The sequence below is a fragment of the Lactuca virosa genome, chromosome 6 (assembly GCF_052849685.1).
Source record: "Lactuca virosa cultivar CGN04683 chromosome 6, Lactuca_virosa_CGN04683_v6, whole genome shotgun sequence".
In the NCBI taxonomy this organism is placed as follows: domain Eukaryota; kingdom Viridiplantae; phylum Streptophyta; class Magnoliopsida; order Asterales; family Asteraceae; genus Lactuca; species Lactuca virosa.
In genome coordinates this window covers 119,144,602-119,164,292 of record NC_136431.1, presented here as the reverse complement: position 1 = coordinate 119,164,292, position 19,691 = coordinate 119,144,602, and the positions used below count along the sequence as shown (strand labels likewise).

The following is a 19,691-nucleotide window of genomic DNA, read 5'->3' as shown; positions in this document are numbered from 1 at the left end:
TGGGCCCAATGAAGCCCTAATTGACATTAAAGCCCAAGCATGTGTCTAATGGGCCTAATGGACCCTAATGGATCTAAGGACTTAGCTAATGGGCCTAGCAAAACCCTAAATTGATCTAAGGAAACCCTAATGGGCTTAAGGACTTGATTTTGGGCCTATTGGGCTAAGATGGGTTGGAAACCCTAATTAGGGTTTGGAAAACCCTAATGCAATGAAACCCTAATTTAGGATAATCGGGACACACGGGAAATTATTTAATAACTTGAAATATTAAATAATAATCATTGGCAAGATTAATCTAAGCAATATTGGACTTAATGGATTAAGTCCTTAAAGGATTATGTCCTTAATGGGTTAAGTAGGAAACTTAACCCTAATCATCATTTTATGTGAAACCCTAATTTCACTTGGGTATATTATTGGGCCTTTATATTGGGCCTAAATGATTGAGATAATAATGGACCATCCAAGAGCAAGCAATTGAACTAGAATAATTTAATGGGCCTAGGGTAAGGCCCATGTAAGGGGTTTAGGCCCAATTTGAAAAATTAGGCCATAGATGGGCCATAGTTTGGGTCTTAATGATTATATGATGTTGGGCCTTAGAATGAGACCATGTATAGGCCTAGGGCCAATTTGGAAAATTGGGCCATGTGTTGGACTTTGATTCCTAATTGACTTTGGGCCTATGGATTGGGCCTTGGGATTGAATAAGCCAAGCTAGGGGTAATGTAGTAATTACCCAAAGAATGTACTTATGGTTATGTAGTGGGACCCAATTATTAATTGGGTGTTATTTTGGTGTTGACAGTTCGGGAATCTGTCAGCCAGCAGCTGGGGTTGAGTCTGCGGGACTTCAGCAGTGTGGGATTGTGTCTACGGGACTTCAGCAGTGTGAGGTGAGTTTCCTTCCAGTAGGAACGGGCCTAAGGCACCAAGGCCGGTCCGTATAGATGATACGTTAGTATTGGAGTGTGGGCAGAGCCCGTATCTCATAGTTGAGTTTGATTATGATATATGCTTGTATGATAAAATTGTTTATACTCGTTGTGTGTGTGATACTTGTATGTTATGGTTTAGTAGCTGAGTGTGGGCGAGGCCCGTATCTCAGAGATAGTGGAGTGTGGGCGAGGCCCGTATCTCCCAGCTAGCGGAGTGTGGGCGAGGCCCGTATCTCCATGAGTGTGGGCGAGGCCCGTATCTCCTAGCTGTTCATTATATGATTGTATGGTGTGTGGTATGATAGGGGAACTCACTAAGCTTCGTGCTTACAGTTTTCAGTTTTGGTTTCAGGTACTCGTTTTCAAAGTAAAGGAGTCGGATTGATCGAAGCGCATCACACTATGTTTTCCACACAAGAGATCTTTGGGATTACACTCTGATATGGTTTATGATAACATGTTTTGATTACTGACACTTTGGTTTGACACGAGATATTGTTATGAATGTTTTTATACTGATGGTCTTATGTAATAACTTTTTTAAAAATGAAATTTTTGGCCTTAATTTTTGGGATGTTACAAGTTGGTATGAGAGCCTTGGTTTGAGGGATTCGGACACACTCTCGGGTGTGTCTGGACTCAAACTAAGGACTTGGTATGAAAATTTTCAAAAGTAAAACCATTTTATAAAAAGGAGTTTGAAAAGAATTTGAAAGGAGAAAAGAACTTTGAAAAGAACAAGTTGTGTGATGCGTGCAATCAGCCGAGCTCAAGTAAGTTTTCCCCAAGATACCCATATGTTTTATGTTATGATATGATTATGAGAATTGCATGCTAGATTAGGGCTAAGGATCTAGGAGGATGCCTTATATGCCTATTGTATGTGCTTGTAGACTTGCATGCTAGTACTGATCAGCCGGTAATAGGATAGCCTGTTTAGGTTTTGCCTGATTGAATGAGCCTTTGAATTGCATGTATAGATTCCTGGTTAGAGGATAGAATGATCTGATTGGAATATGATGGTTAGATTTTCCATTGTCTGAATGCTGCTTGCTTTGTGCTTTGTGGGACTCTTAGTAATGTGAGCTAACTATTAAGTGAATATGCTAAGTCACATGGGACACAGGCCCGATAATCTCAGAGTGAGAGACTTGACCCTATTGCGCAGCTCTTGTCTGAGTCCAACCGTTCTAGGGATGGGTCTTTTACTCGAAGGATTATCTGATCTCTGTTGCATATGGCTATATTCATGAGGTAGCTAGTTGACATTACTGGGAATCTTTCAGCAGCTGAGGACTGGGTGAGTTCGGGAACCTAGGGAAGCCTAGGATATATTTCAGTGAGTTAGTAGTGAGGTTCAGTGAGACTTGGGTGTACCAGTTTGAGGAAGTGACTTGGAGGATTCGGGAGGATTGCTGAGGAAAGTATGGATAGGTGTGGAAGGTAGTATTGGGCCCGTACTACTGAAAGCACAGGATCCATACTCGAATCGGTGAGAGTCTTGGAGAATTTGAGAAGCTTCGGGGAGAAGTTTGTGACCCGGTTTGGGGACAGAGGATGTTCTTGTTGTTGCAGCTTAGCTATTGGCAAGTGAGCTAGTGAGCGTGGCAGGGTGTCAGACCCTAAAGGATATGACTCCCAAGAGTTTGCAGATGCGAGATCGATTTGGAGCACTTTGAGAAGAGGGGTTCGTGTCAGGTGCGTATAGTAGAGGGTCCCGGGAAGAGACCCATGACTTCTGATCATCGGGTGAAAGACCAGCAAGGCCTGAGTCGGTGCAACACGTATAGGACAGTGCACAAGGGAGTTTGTCGCACCGAGGGTTTAGGCTACTACAGGGTAGCGGGGTTGGTCATGTTAGCAGAAGGTGATTAGTATTCCTCCAGATGTTGTGGGTCGGTTTTCTGCTAGTGTATGGGTTATCAAGGATCATATATGCCATCCTGCATGCCGAAAGGTCCTTGATGAACCCACAGAGGGACGTATCTTGCAGAGTGGGTTCCGCGCGTACCGTTATCATTTCAGATCTTTGTCGGGATCTATGCAGGAGTATTATTTAGAGGATACTCGGTCAGGGTTGGAGTGATAGTTCTCTAGTGAAGTCAACGTTCAGGGGTTCTATCATTGTTCAGGTATGGTCGGTAATTGCCTATGGATGAACTTTGGAGTTTAAGGCACCACCGTTGCTAGGACAGAGCAGGTGACATGAAAAGGGTAGTGTCACTCGCGGGTGTTAGATGCATACATGGTTGGTCATCGCATGATCAAGAGAATTGTATTTTCGCATGGGCTGTGTTCGGTTAGAGTTCAGTGGTACTGCAAGATTGGAAATGGGAACGAGGATTTGTCAGCCAGAATGAAGATTGAGACCTTCAATTGACAGCAGGGGAGATGGATTGAGGTGTCAGATTGGACCAGATTTCAAGAGTACTCTTCACGATTTCAGAGGATGGGCGATCTTAAGGTTTGATTGGTGATGGATCGCTAGCACTGGTAAGTACAGGTTATCGTCAGTGGACTATTAGGAAGTAAGAAGGATTGGGAATCCTTTAATTCTCACGTACAGTGAAGACTTAGTCAAATCTAAGTGGGGGAGAAGCTTTTCGTAAAGTTCTCCGAATGTGAGTTCTGGTTGCGCGAGGTGCAATCTCTTGGGCACCTTTTCAATCAGAAGGATGTTCTGGGCGATCTGGCCAAGATAGAGGCCGTGATGCAGTGGGAGATTCCGAGGTCTCCATCCGAGATTCGGAGTTTCCTGGGTCTAGCGGGTTATTACCAGAGATTTATTCGAGACTTCTCTGAGATTGAGGTGCCCTTTGACCCGACTGACCAAGGAATCGGTGGCCTTTTGCTGGGGGACCTGATCAGCAGGCAGCCCTCGAGACTCTCAGGCAGTGGTTGTGCGAGGCACCGATTCTCACCCTGCCAGAGGGTGTAGATGATTTCATGGTTTACTGTGACGCTTTGATCACGGGCATGGGTGCGGTACTGATACAGTGGGGTCACGTGATAGCAGGTTTCGGGAACCAGGGTAGAGTTTTGGTTAGGACTCAGGTTCAGTGGTGTGTTAGGTCGAGTGCATGTTCGACCCAGTTTGGAAAGTGTTGTAAGACTACGGGGGTATCCGTAGCATTCACTAGCAGTCAGACAGTTGGGAAAGTGTTGTAAGACTACGGGGGTAGCCGTAGCATTCACTAGCAGTCAGATAGTTTGGAAAGTGTTGTAAGACTACGGGGGTAGCCGTAGCATTCACTAGCAGTCAGTTAGTATGGAAAGTGTTGTAAGCCTACGGGGTAGCCGTAGCATTCACTAGTGGTCAGTTAGCATGGGAAGTGTTGTAAGACTGCGGGGGTAGCCGTAGCATTCACTAGCAGTCAGATAGTATTAGAGTGTTGTAAGTCTGCGGGTGTAGCCGTAGCATTCACTAGCAGCTAGATAGTGATAGAGTGTTGTAAGTCTGCGGGTGTAGCCGTAGCATTCGCTAGGTTGGTAGATAGCATGAGTGTGTTGTTAGGACGCGGAAGGAGCAATAGTACCCACTAGTTCGGGTGCAGCAATGAGGGTATGGAAATCTACAGATTGGTTTATGGATTTCCCTAGAGCGATTAGATCTGGTTAAGCCAGTGATAAGACTGTAGGAAAGTCACTACAGTTATGAGATTAAGGAAGCAATGGACTGCTTAAGGACATGTGAGGTAAGGCTACCATTGTTCAGGTAGCAATCACTACTAGTCTTGGATTTGATGATGTCAGGATTCGACGTATGGACCCGACTGGTTGGATCGGGAGGTCATTAGAGCCACAGTGACATGATAACTAGTGGCAACTAGTTCCAGAGAAGGATTTCGTTCAGAAGCCGTGTGAGGCGACTAAGTGAGGGTCCTTTAGCTCCGCAGCCGGGTCGGAACCCGGTATTTCAAATGGTTGGTGAACAAATTGAGACCAGGCAGGTCTCGTTAGATTTTGGAAAGCAACCATGTGGCAACATATTGCTTCAGGCAGTTCAGTGTTCGGGCAGTTTCAGCGTTTAGGCAGTGATGGTATTTGTGTTTTAGGTTGCATGTACGGACGAATAGCGGGTCGATTGGGAAGTGACAAGTCACTTACAGCGGGATTAGCTAAGCCTTTGCAAAGTATAAGTGATCTGCAGGGGTAATTAGGTCCGTGATCCTGTTTTATAGTGGGAACCTCGAACTATCAGAAGTTGAATAAACAGTTGAGGGATAAACAGACTGGATCCGTCGATGATGATTCAGTATGAGTGGTCTGTCATGGAATCAGGCCATCTCGAGGTAGTAGATTCAGACGAAGTAGATGTGATCCTGTTGCGAGGAATTCGTTCATATGGGGATATTAGGGCTTTGCGAAGATTGGTCACAGCTACCCTGGGAAGGCTAGGGTGTGCCCAAGACGGTGATCATGTTACTAGAAGTGGTTTGGCACATAAGAAATAGTAAGGAGTGATTTCGAGGACGAAATCTAATTTAAGTGGGGGAGAGTTGTAACACCCGTTTATTTATTAGTTAAATAAATAAATTAATGACCGAATGGTAGCCTAAAATAAATAATTATCTATATGCAGGGTGTTGGGTTCGAGGAGTTAATTGCCATATTTTAGAAGTCGGGGGTTAAAAGTGTGAGTTCGGTACTCATTTTTATAAATATTTATGAATATAGGGGCTCCGTGGTAATTATCAGGAATTATTTTAAAAAGAAATAAGGTGGAAGGGCTGAGTATGTTATAATTAAGACATTGGGGGACTGTTGGGTAAATTATGTACCTAAGTTGTAAGGGATTTTAATGGTGAGGGTTCAAAGGGTAATTATTGGATTTACTTGGAAAGAAAATGGGAAGGGAGGGACTAAAGGCGTCATTATGGAAATAAATTGAAGGGCATGGGTATAAAGCCTTAGCATGTGCCGGTTGCCACTAAACCCTAACCCTAGCTAAGAATGCAGCCGTCACCTCCCCCCTTATGACTCCCACCGGCCGCCACTCCCACTTCTCCACCTCCGTGAGTTCGCCAACCACCGCAACCCGGGAATGCCGGCGAGAATGTTGTTGCCGCCGTCGCTCGTGAACCGGTCGCTACCATGTTCGTCAAAGTCAAAAGCCGCCGTTGAGGCGGCGCTGTAGTCGTGGATGGTCGTCGTTCACTGCCGCCATCCTTATTCCTCCTTCCTTTCGTTCTGCTACCGATGGTCGTCACCACCTTCTTCGCTTCTTCCCACAAGTCGCCGCCACATGCCGCTAGTTATTCTACTTCTGTCATCGCCGCCGTTAGCAGGTGCTGCCGACGGCTGTTCCGCTCACCGCCATCGTCACCCACCACAGGTGGGTGTGGGTTTCTTTTACGAGCAAAAGACGAGGGGGTGTGTTTTTGCGTTATTGTGCATACCGTGTGTGTGTTTGATGGCCGACAAGCGCGAAGAACTTCCATGGCTGCCACCAGCCGCCACTTTCGTCGCCACCAACCACCGTGGAAGGTGGCTGTGTGCGTGTTCCACCAATGGTTTAGGTGTGTAGGGTTTTGATGTACTATGTTGCATATATTGTTTGTCCGGATTTTGTTGGAACGCCACTGCCACCACCACCTCCGGTGGTGGCTGCCGCCATGCGCCACCGCCGACCACCATTAGGTGGCTGTGTGTGTGTGTTTACTTTGCTTAGTGTAGTGTGTGTGTGCGTTTATTTTTTTAGTATTTTCTTTGTAAATTGTAAAATGGAATAATGAAAGGAAATTCCACCACCTTAGGGTGGTGGCTGCCGCCACCGGCCGCCGTGTCGGGTGGCGGTGTGCCTCGTTGTATGGTGACTCGTTTGTGGTGTTTGGACAAGGGACATAAACCCTAATGGGCCCAATGAATCCCTAATTGACATTAAAGCCCAAGCATGTGTCTAATGGGCCTAATGGACCCTAATGGATCTAAGGACTTAGCTAATGGGCCTAGCAAAACCCTAAATTGATCTAAGGAAACCCTAATGGGCTTAAGGACTTGATTTTGATGGGTTGGAAACCCTAATTAGGGTTTGGAAAACCCTAATGCAATGAAACCCTAATTTGGGATAATCAGGACACACGGGAAATTATTTAATAACTTGAAATATTAAATAATAATCATTGGCAAGATTAATCTAAGCAATATTGGACTTAATGGATTAAGTCCTTAAAGGATTATGTCCTTAATGGGTTAAGTAGGAAACTTAACCCTAATCATCATTTTATGTGAAACCCTAATTTCACTTGGGTATATTATTGGGCCTTTATATTGGGCCTAAATGATTGAGATAATAATGGACCATCCAAGAGCAAGCAATTAAACTAGAATAATTTAATGGGCCTAGGGTAAGGCCCATGTAAGGGGTTTAGGCCCAATTTGAAAAATTGGGCCATAGATGGGCCATAGTTTGGGTCTTAATGATTATATGATGTTGGGCCTTAGAATGAGACCATGTATAGGCCTAGGGCCAATTTGGAAAATTAGGCCATGTGTTGGACTTTGATTCCTAATTGACTTTGGGCCTATGGATTGGGCCTTGGGATTGAATAAGCCAAGCTAGGGGTAATGTAGTAATTACCCAAAGAATGTACTTATGGTTATGTAGTGGGACCCAATTATTAATTGGGTGTTATTTTGGTGTTGACAGTTCGGGAATCTGTCAGCCAGCAGCTGGGGTTGAGTCTGCGGGACTTCAGCAGTGTGGGATTGTGTCTACGGGACTTCAGCAGTGTGAGGTGAGTTTCCTTCCAGTAGGAACGGGCCTAAGGCACCAAGGCCGGCCCGTATAGATGATACGTTAGTATTGGAGTGTGGGCAGAGCCCGTATCTCATAGTTGAGTTTGATTATGATATATGCTTGTATGATAGAATTGTTTATACTCGTTGTCTGTGTGATACTTGTATGTTATGGTTTAGTAGCTGAGTGTGGGCGAGGCCCGTATCTCAGAGATAGTGGAGTGTGGGCGAGGCCCGTATCTCCCAGCTAGCGGAGTGTGGGCGAGGCCCGTATCTCCATGAGTGTGGGCGAGGCCCGTATCTCCTAGCTGTTCATTATATGATTGTATGGTATGTGGTATGATAGGGGAACTCACTAAGCTTCGTGCTTACAGTTTTCAGTTTTGGTTTCAGGTACTCGTTTTCAAAGTAAAGGAGTCGGATTGATCGAAGCGCATCACACTATGTTTTCCACACAAGAGATCTTTGGGATTACACTCTGATATGGTTTTATGATAACATGTTTTGATTACTGACACTTTGGTTTGACATGAGATATTGTTATGAATGTTTTTATACTGATGGTCTTATGTAATAACTTTTTTAAAAATGAAATTTTTGGCCTTGAATTTTGGGATGTTACATCGTTTCTAGGCCAAGAGGTGCCACTCTTAGTGATATTCATGTCCCATAAGCAGTAAAGTCTCGATCTTTAAGGTCCTTTTATGACCATGCATGAGTTTGGAGTCATTTCCATGAAAGTTAGTTGCTATTTTCCAACTTTTGTCTCACTTGGTGGGTTGCAAGCCACCAAGTAATCGACTTTATGCGTTAAGACGGGTTATTGGACTCAGATCTGTAATTTGGACTTACTATCTTAAGGGATTAAGCAGTTTTGAAGAATATGGCTTAACAGAGTAGTACGGTGTGCGTACACGACAGTACGCGCATCGTACAAGCCATGCAAGCTGTACGCGTAGCGTACAGAGGAGTACGCTCATCGTACTCTCAAATCTTGGGCTTTGCGACACTTGGCCTCGGTTTGGGCCAATCTTTGGGTTTAGCAGATATTGGGCTGAAATGGGCCATCAAAAGTCAGATAATGGACCAAGGACATGTTTGGGCTTAAGGGAAGGCCCATTTGAAGATGTGGGCCCAATTTCAAAAATTGGGCCACTAGTGGGCCTTTAGTGGGCCAATAGTGGGCTGGGAAAAATAAGATGGAAATGGGCCTTGGGTATGGTCTAAATTAAACCAAGGGGTAAAATGGTGATTTTACCCTAAGGAGTATGATGGATTTTGATTAAGTGTTGTTATGATAATGATAGTCGGGGAGTCATTGGAGCAGTTATTAGAGATTCCTTCCAGTGATATTCAACATTCAGCTTTACAAGGCGAGTTACCTTCCAATAGAAGTGGGTCTAAGGCCACAATGTCGGCCCACTAGTAGGAGTTGTTTGTTAGATGATTATCTTTATGATAATTGTGTGGTATGCCACTATCTGTTATGTTTATGTGCTAGTATGGTATGATGTTATGTGATAGTGGTAGTAGGGGGAATAATCCTTTTATCAGTCGAAATTACCAAAAGGGGTAGGTCGGGCACCCCGGTATGCCTGACAGTATGATTATGTTATGTTGTTATGTGGTAGTAGTAGGGGTGAAATAGTCCCCGTAACCGGTTGAGATAAACCGGAGGGGTAGGTCGGACACCCCAGTATGTCTGACAGGGGTAGGTTAGGCACCCCGGTATGTCTAGCAGAGGTAGGTTGAGCACCCCGATATGCTCAGCAGGGTAGGTCGGGCACCCAGATATGCCTGACAGTATGTTTATAGTATGGTATGTGGTATGATGGGGGAACTCACTAAGCTTTGTTCTTACAGTTTTCAGTTTTTGTTTCAGGTCCTTCTTCTTCGAAGGGAAAGGAGTCGGCACGGTAGCAGCGCATCACACACATGATTTCCGCACATGAGATTTTTGGGATTTGTACTCTGACATTATTATGATATAGTTTTGAGACATTTGATCTATGGTTTTTATGAAATGAATTACTTGATGGTGTTTTCTTATAAATTGTTTTATGAATCGCTATATTAAAAATGAAAAAATTTTGGTCTTGAGTTTTGGGATGTTACACCAGGTGAGGCCCGGTAACTGTATTGTATGCTATTTGTTTGTGGTTATTTCATGTGTTAGCATGATTATATGTTTATATGTTTATTATGTGTACTGGACGGGGATGGATGTCAGGTGGGACCCAATGAATGACAAATCTGTAATTCGAGCGGGGCTCGATATCGGGCAGGGCCCAAGGCTGAGTGGGACTCGATGCCGAGTGGGGCCCGATGTGGGGCGGGGGCCTAATATGTTTTTATTTATGTATGATATGAGGTACTTTGGGGAACTCACTAAGCTTTGTGCTTACAATTTTTATTGTTATGGTTTCAAGTACTTTCAGTTCAAAAGGGAAGGGTTCGGCTTGATCACTACACATTCACCCATATTTCCGCATTATGATGATTTTGGGATTGTACTCTGATAACTGTTTTCTTTTAAAGTATTTTTGAATATTTAGAAAAAGGATGTTGAATGTTGACTTAAAATATAATTAATGTCTTGGTTGAATTAAAAATGAAATTTTTACCTCATAATTTTTAGGATGTTTCACCATGAACTTGTTCTTGAATCTTTATGAGAATGTTTTATGTTTTAACATCTTCTTGCTAGTTGTATGTTTTTATTCATGAGTTTAAATATATTTGTAGTGATTAGTTGTCTAATTTTTTGATTAGGTAATGGATCTTCAAATTAGCAATCAGCAAGTGGTTCTTGTGTTAATTTTCACTTCACACAATCACAAAAATATTTTCTCCAACATGGTAGTTAAAGCATTTGACTCCTCTTGGATTTGGTGACTTTTTGGTTCTTAATGCTAGATAATTTTCACTAATTATATGCTTAATGGAAATTGTGAATTTAACTAAGGAAATATGTTATGAGCTTCTCTAGCTATTTAATTAACTAAGAAAAGTCTAGGTAATCTCAAGCTTCTTGGAATACTATAGCCAAATTAGAGATTTAAAACAAGAATTGCACATTGGGTTCTAATGATATATTCACCAAATGTTCAAGTGAGGAAACCTTAAGTCAACCATCTTTCCCTCATTGATTTTACATCCAACTCTTGTTTTTGTTGAATTATATATTTAAATCTTAGTTTGGCTCTAGTTTTATTTCAAGTGTTTCAAAAGACCAAAAACCCCCTATTTTTGCTTGTATTGTTATTTTACAAATATTTTTACAAAGAGATTTTCATAGAATTATAAAATTGAACCAATCTCCGTGGATACGATCTCATTACCATATATACTATTTTAGTGTACAAGATTTAGGATTATTTAATTTGTTGGCATCGACAACCACCAACACACTTTGTTGTTTAAGTTGGAGGTTGTAATTTAGTTATAGACTTTTCCAAGTGGGAGACTGTTAGATTAGGTTTTTAAGCCATTAACTAAATTATTATAAACTTAAATTAATAGCAAAGTCATTTTGGATTGCCATCAAACCTACTAATTGACTAGAATGCTTTTTGGAGATAAATGACGATTTGTTAATTTTTTATATGATTAATAAATTAATTAGAAATAAAAATAAATAATTTATTAATATGTTTTATGAAAATATATTAATTAGAAATTATATTTAATTAAGAATAAACCAGAAATTAATTGAAATTAATTTTGCGATTAATTTGATTGATTAAAAGTAGAAGGACTAAAAGTGTCAATGTCCAAAAGTTGAACACTGACTGATTCTAGAACCTCCCTAGGAGAGGAGACGGATCTATAGTGGTAATGGGAGCTTTTATAGGAGTTCTAGAAAGCTTAGGATTGCTTAGGGGAAAGAAAATGGTTAGAGTTATCCAAAAGGAAATATGTGTTTTATACACCTCCTTAAGCCCTATAAATACCCCAGGGCTTAGGGATTTCGGAATACACACTTCTAAGAAAACCATAGAGCCAAAAATTATACCTTCTACTCCTCTCTCTTCAATAGCCTCCAACTGCTAGGGTTTGGGTGTGAACCATCAGAGGCATGAGATTTCTAGTGTTGGCTTTCTAAAGTTCTACAAATAAGGATTACTAGTTTATTTACAAAAGTAAACTAAAATGTATGTTTTCTATTATCCCTTATCCTAAATCGAAAATAGAAATATATTTTAGGGTTTTAAATTCAAATTGTTGTTTGCATATCATAGTGAGAACATAGATCCTTTAGGGTGTATGTGAACTTAGGGTTTTAGGTTTTCCGCCAAAAATATGATTTTTGTTACCTATAAAACCCATCATTATGGTAATTATCTTGTTGATGGGATCTATCCTGAGTATGATATGTTTGTTAAATCATTTCCTGTCCAAATGATTATAGGATGAAAAAATTCAAGAGGGCTCAAGAGAGCTAGGAAGGATGTCGAGAGAGCCTTTAGAGCTCTTAAGAAACGTTGTTAAATCATTTCCTGTCCAAATGATTCTAGAAGGAAAAACTTCAAGAGGTCATGTATGTATGTGTCATATTGCATAATATGATTTTTGAAGATGAAGGAGGAGTGATATGTGTGTATGATGAGTATGAAAACATCCCAAAGACATAGCCAATAGAGATTAGTGGTGATGAGTACATGGACAGGAGAGCGGAGATGCGTAGCAATGAAACACATCACAATCTTCATATAGACTTGGTGGTACACATTTACGGGAGTCAACACATTGATCTCAATTTGGATCCCTTGGATGATTCAAAAGACGACTTCTCTGTCGAAGATTTCATGTAATGTGTTTTAGTTATTTTTTGAGTAAATTACATGAATGGTCCCTATGTTTGGGGTAATCTGCGTGTTTGGTCCCAAAATCTTTTACTTTAACTCAGACGGACCCTATTACATGTTTTTGTTACGCACTTGGTCCCTGACAAATGTAAAAAGACTACTTTGTCATTGATAACTTCTTTTTAATGTTTCAATTATCTATTAATTTTTTTTCAAAACAGAAACAATCATTTTTTAAATCTAAATAATAATAATAATAAATAAACATCCCCCACCAAACAGACCCTGCCCCCACCCCTCCCATTTCCTTTTCCCCCTTTCTTCCTCTCCACTCCCACTTCAGTTTTTCATCTCTCCTTCCTAAATGAATCATTTTCGCTTGAAACCTCACAAGAAATCAAAAGCCTAACCTTTGCAACCCACTTCCCCAGTCACCGCTGCTCTCATTTTCATCTACGGTGGTTTAGGGCTCCACCATAAACTGAAGGTGGAATCCTAAGCACCATCAGATACTTAGATCCGTTGATGACCACATTCATCTATGTCATTGCAACCGGAACAAACAATCGATCCACCACTACCACCGTCATGATCCTTCCTCTGTCTCTAACTTATTTGTGATGCCATCTGCCAGAGCTAACACAACTGTCGGCGACCACACTCATTTATCTTGATTTTATGGTTGTTTGAGTTTTGATTTTGGCATGAAATCGATGGAACGTGATTTCAAAGCTTCTGGGTTTGGTGCTTGTGGGTTCTCTTTCTCTCTTTTTCACTCTCATCTCATCTCTGTTGGAAATATATGTTTGTGTTTGATTTTTTAGTTTTGATTGTTGGTTTGATTCGACTAAATGTCTGGTTTGAAAGGATTGATTTTGGTTTTGATTTCATATATGATTTTCGGTTTGGATTTAGTGTTTGGATTCTTGGATTTGATTTCTGGTTCGATTTTTGGTTTGATTGGGTTCAATGTGGTTTTTTTTTCAGGTATTAAAGGTGGTGGTGATTTTGCTTTCCATTTTTAAGAAATCAATCAATGTTGGTCTTTATTTGTAAATGTAAAGCAGGTACGATGGTGGTGATGAATTGGAGTGAAGGGTAATCTTGAACAATGAAGGGTAAGATCGGTGGTCGTGATGAATTGGAGTGAAGGGTAATCTTGAACAATGAAGGGTAAGATGGGATTAAAAACAATGGTCCCAATAAAATAAAATAAAAAGATTAAAATAAATTTAAAATATTAAAAAAATCAAAAAGATATTCATTAAGGGCAATATAGTCTTTTTACTAATGTCAGTGACCAAACGCGCAACAAAAATACGTAATAGGGACATTCCGAGTTTAAAAAAGGAAATAGGGATAAACACACAGATTGCCCAAAACTGCACAGATCATCCGCGTAATTATTATATATATATATATTAAAGATGTGAAAAAAGTAACAGTAAACAGCAATCTTTTTGGTCAATTTCGGCCCTTCTACTTATATATATTAAAAATTTCGGTCCTTCTACTTATTAATATTTTGCCTGGGGTCCTTTTAAGCCATTTTTAAAATTGGCCCCTCTACTTCGATTCATTGTACATTCTTATGGGCCCCCAATTTGCTCTAGATCTGAATTGGTCCACTTCTTTATTGAAATTGCAATTTGGTCCTTCTATATATATATATATATATATATATATATATATATATATATATATATATATATATATATATATATATATATTGTGAAGAAAAAGAACAGTAAACTTGGCCCATATTTGTCTATTTTCGTCCCTTAACTTACATTTCCTGTAGGTCGCTGTCTTTTTGTATCTTGATGGGTTTTTTTTGTCATATCTATATTGTTAGTAGAGACGTGTCGTTTTTACGTACGCGTAGTCATCGACTTCTGACACGACGAACATACGTGCCTTCTTCTCTTTCTTTCACCGCCTCATCTTTTATTTTCAGAGGGTTTTCTTATTCGTCTGCTCCCATCTTCGATTAAAGCTTCCATCATCGTTCACATGCTTTTCTGGTAAATGGAATTGATCCCCAAAATACACAGTCTCTTCTCCTCTTCTCGCCTGACCATCTTCCCTCCGCTTGCTCTGAGGTTTCTTCTTCTTCTTCTGAGAATCGTTGACCTACACCAACTCCTACCCTAGAGAGCAAGTTTCAAAATCGTCGGCCCCCACCACCGGATGTTCCACGTTCAAATCGACGATTTAGGGCGTCCGACTTATGGCTGAATCGGTATGTGTTTCATGCTCTGTGATTGATTTTTAAGTGGATGATTATCAACGATCGATTCTCTCTGTTAACGGCGTCATAAACACTTTTTCCTCTAGGTTTATGTGATTATCAACGATCGATTCTCCTACCGCTTCTTTTGGTCCTTCCACCACCGCTACCTCAAATCGATTCTCCTCTTCACAAAACCAATACCAGGTGATTCTCTCTCTCTCTCTCTCTCTCTCTCTCTCTCTCCCTCTCACTTTATCTGTTCCTCTATCTCTTTCTTTTCCAGAAATCGTATCTCTTTCTTTCTGTAATCGATTATGGCTCCACGCACTTTTCTTCCCAGTGCGGTTTCTTCATGTGTGTTTGTTGTATCTGGACATCTCCTTCAACACGACATCAAAATTAGGTTTCTACGACACCTACCGATAGAGAACCGATATTGGACAGGAATCCACCGACATGGACTTCTCTCATGCCTTGCGAGCCTTGAATTCCGGTCATTTACTCTTTGTTTTCCCTTCTTCTTCAACATCTGTGGGATTGGAGGACTGTTTCACTCTACACACAGGTGTGAAAGGTATTGTTTCTTCTCTCAGCACGAGATTTCGAATAAGCAGTTAATGACTTCATCTCCTAAATGATTTCATCTCCTAAAGCAAGTTTCCACTGTAGGTAAATGATGTCCAACAAGTTTTTTTTCTTGTTGGTATGATTTCTGTAATTTTGATGATTACAGACCTAGAAACACGCCATGGGTTTTGGAAAAGAAATTGTGAAGGGAGCAGATGAGTACAATGGATTCAGTTGGGTAAGTGATTTTGACTTCAATCGACACTTTCTTTTTCTACCAACTCTGTCTGCTTTCTCTACTTTGTTTCTGAGATTGGAATTTGCTCTTCTTATCAGCTTTGCTTACCACATGTTCGATGAAATACCTTTGAGGCATTCACAACGATTGTAACCAGCTCATAAGGTTTCTTTTGCCATCCAGTCTTTGAATGTTAAAGAAAATATTTTTTGAAGTTTCTACTAGTTTAATATAATTATTATGAAGCAAAAAATTGGAAGTATGATGCAGGTCAAATGGAAGGCTTGCAATTTTGGGTCTCAAACCACAAACTTACCAGCAATGGTATGAAACTTTAACTCTTTTTTGAATAACCAAACTCACAAAATATAATGGAGTCTTGATAAAAATGTATATGTAGGCACAATTTGGGCAACAACAGTGAAGAGTCGCTATTGGATTCTATTTTCAGTGTTGAAAGCTTAATTTGGGGTTTTTCAACACATGTCTAAAACATTAGCAGATGGAAACCTGTCTTTGGACAAAAGAGGTAAACTTTAAACATTTGTTTCATTAATCTTATAGTTTTTATTTTATATGTGACTTTGTATGTACGATTGTCGTTTTGTATAATCCTCATGGGAATATTAAAGAACATTATATATTGTAATATGAAAACTAGCTTCTTTTTAGTATGCGTTAATTGGACTTCCTGTACCAGAACACCCTTATCTTTTGGATTGGACTAGAGCACCAGCAGTTATTGGTTAAAATGATGATTTGTTCTTTGTAATGTTGAAGGGTAATCTTGACATTTAATATGCTTGGTTATGACTGTTAAATTTTGTTATCAGTTAGTTGTTATATAAGTCACTTATACGGCGGTTAAAGGTAGTTATAGCGGTTAAAATTAATTGTCATATTGAAGGGTTGTGATGGTTGGAGGTTATATATATATATATATATATATATATATATATATATATATATATATATACATATGTATCAGATTTATGTAATTAGTGTCTCAATTAATAAAAAATGTTTATGTTCCTATGTTAACAAAAATCTCAACCTGCACACATATCACAGAAGAGTGTTGTATAATATATCAGCTGATACATTAAGGATGAGAGTATGAAATATATTTCTTATTGATTTTGATTTGTTAATTTTGTTTGCGGTAGCTCAAAATGGTAAGGTACCCATAACATATCCTGAATTATTGATTAACATTCCCATTTTATGACCTTTCTTTTAAATATTGCATTTTATAATAGCTTTGTGCTTTTATATTAAAATAGCTATTGAGTCGACTCTCTTTGCTTGCTTCCAGACAAATGGACGGATCTGTTGTTAAGGTGGTCGGGGGGGGGGGGGGGGGGTTATCAAACTCTTATCAGCTTTGATATGGAGAGAAAGCTTGACCATATGGTAAATTTTTTATAAAAAAATTAAAAACAATCCAATAATTATTTAATAGTAGTTAAAAAATAGATATAATTATATTTTATTGGCAGACATGGTTTTTTGAAGCAAAAGAAGATTGGATTCATTGGTAATTATTATAAATACAAAAGATTTATTGTTAAAAATCTATAAAAAAGAAAAATAAATAATAACTATAGTTATTTATATGTATGTTAATTTTTGTTTCTCTTTTGCTTCAGGAACACTTCTTATTGAGCCCAAGGCTTTTCATACATCTTTATACAAGAAAAGGTGTTATTTTCTCCTTTAAACGTTAGATCATTATGTCCTATTGTGCTTATTTTCATTGATTTGCAAACCTGAAGGTATGTCATGTATCTATGTTTGTTGCTCCAGGTCCATGGTTTGGGATGTCTAATGTTTCTTACCTTAATAAATATCGAACTATCAATGAACATGGAGTGAGAACATTCTTATTTTCTGTTGGGTGTTTGATTTTTCGTTTGATTTTGTTCTCTTCCTGTTTTACGTCTTTACGTCTCACCCATATCCGTCCTCTTTCACTTTTGTAGGATAACCCAATCGATTGTTCATATTCAACATCGATCTCATCCTTCTCTCACTTAAATACCAAACCGATGAACTCAGCTGGGCCAGCAAGCTGATCTCAGGGTCTTTCACTTATTTTTTACAGTCGACAACTACATCAAGTTATATGAAGCATACAAGATGCACGCTGTTATTGCAATTGATTGTTGTTGCTGCAACTGATGGTCATCGAACCCAACTGCCATCAACTAATTTGGTTCAGTGGGAGACAGAAGGTGAGGGAAGACAGGAAAGAGTGTAAGAGCAGTTTGATTCCATCATTTGTTTCTGAATTTCACGATTTTTAGTGTTTTCTAAACTTATTGATTCTGTTCTTTGTGCTTTTTTAAGTTTTGAACACCAGCTGCTCGACAAAACTCCTCAACGAAAAATCTGGTCAAGAGTGTGTTTGTACTTGGAAAACTGTATCATCGATCTCTTCTTCCTAGATTAAACTTATATTTCTTACAACATGGTAAATACATTGGCACTTTTGTAGAATAACCCAATTATGTTTTTGCTTCATTAGGCAAACACTCGGACATATGGTATGGCTTCATTTTGATATCAGGTTGTTCAAGACCAATGGCTGACAGAGTTTTAGAGGTTAGTTCGATGACCATTAGTGTCTCGATCCCTCTAATCCCTAGATTTGTAATCATGATAACTTACATCTCGATTATGTGAATCATACTACCAACTCTACAAGTTTGATTTACTATAAGTTTTGTAGCTGATTCGTTTCAATTGCATTACTTTTACTTCTTTCTAGGCACACTCCATCGTTATGGATTCAACTTCACCCAGTCAAGTATACTTATAGTTGTTGATTTCATATTTCACAGATTTGTTGTTTGTTTCGTTTCGTTGCAGGTTTAATGAAGATTTCAACACTTCAAACTTCTGTTTGTAAGTTTTTTTTTTTGAATATTCTTTTGCGCTTTTTATTTATTATTGTTCTATAGTTGTAAATTTTGTTCTCTAATAGCAAATTACCTTTCAGTAAACCCAGACAACAAAGCTTACTTCAAATCAAGATTTAGAGTGGTATCAGCCACTTGGTCAGGTGTGTGGAATCTGTCGTACAGGAGACTAGAGGAAGGGAAACAATAGCTTACTTCAAATCAAGATTTAGAGTGGTATCAGCCACTTGGTCAGGTGTGTGGAATATGTCGTACAGGAGACTAGAGGAAGGGAAACAATAGCCAGTACTCTATAGGAGAATATGTGGGTTCGATTTCATTTCCAGGAAGAGGAGTAAAACATTTGAGAACAAATTGATGTCAAAATGACATTATCTGATAAAATTGTTGCTAGCAAAATCTGTTGCTGTCAAGTTGTACGAATTTTTACTGTTGTCCGTATAAAATATGTTATATTTATGGTTCTATGTTGTTTGCAGATGGATGCAATCGACGTTGACTATCAGTATGACCGGAATTATATTGAAGGTGCAAAGAGTGGTAGAAGATCATTTATAAAGCAGCAAAGTAAAATAAAATTGACTCAAGCAACATACTTTACTGTAGCTACCAATTAGAACAATGTAATATACTTCCAAACAAAAGTGACACCTTCCGACCCCCGCAACGCGGGGGTCACCTTTCTAGTTTACTCTTATTTTTTTGTGAAAAATTTTTTAATGTTTTTTTTTTTGTCTTTTTAATTTTTAATTTTTTTAAATTCTAATATGTACTTTTTTTATTTGAATTAATGAAATTTTAAGTTTTTATTAAATTAAATTATTAAAAAAAGTGTGGCAACACACTTAGTGCCATTGCAAAAAACCATATTTTTATGACAAAAAATAACATGACGACAATGAAAAGAATGCGCTAAGAATGACATGAGTGTTTCTTTATTAAGGGAACAAAAACCCTTATATCACTAAATACATCAAAAGAACGTCTATAAAGACATATGCCCAATACTTAAAACTCAAGAGTTCTCTGCAAAGGACGACATTCACTCACTCCTAGTTAATTCCAAATTTTACAAAAACAAATGATGCATAGATTTAAATACGCAAACAATGTCAAAATAAGGACGTCATAGACACAACAATATCAAACTGAAATTCGAGAAGTCATGTATATGAATTATAAGACAAATAATCGTTTTTTTGAAAGCGCTCCCTAAATGTTCCATAATATCTTTAAAAACATGCA

General features: G+C 39.1%; 1 long non-coding RNA gene across 18 annotated transcripts; it reads left to right on the top strand.

Annotated features, from left to right (window-relative positions):
• Window positions 1–12,790: 12,790 nt before the first annotated feature.
• Window positions 12,791–19,178, top strand: LOC145119743 (uncharacterized). 18 transcript variants are annotated; one of them, XR_013713963.1, is made up of 16 exons: window positions 12,791–13,237; window positions 13,475–13,660; window positions 14,445–14,729; window positions 14,825–14,924; window positions 15,004–15,294; window positions 15,390–15,525; window positions 15,624–15,690; window positions 15,796–15,849; window positions 15,926–16,054; window positions 17,175–17,226; window positions 17,332–17,781; window positions 17,875–17,948; window positions 18,053–18,129; window positions 18,397–18,432; window positions 18,527–18,681; window positions 18,926–19,178. It is a non-coding gene; the product is annotated as an uncharacterized LOC145119743 (long non-coding RNA). The 18 variants fall into 18 exon arrangements; XR_013713964.1 differs by having other exon boundaries at window positions 14,346–14,729; XR_013713962.1 differs by having other exon boundaries at window positions 14,343–14,729.
• The last annotated feature ends 513 nt before the right edge of the window (window positions 19,179–19,691 follow it).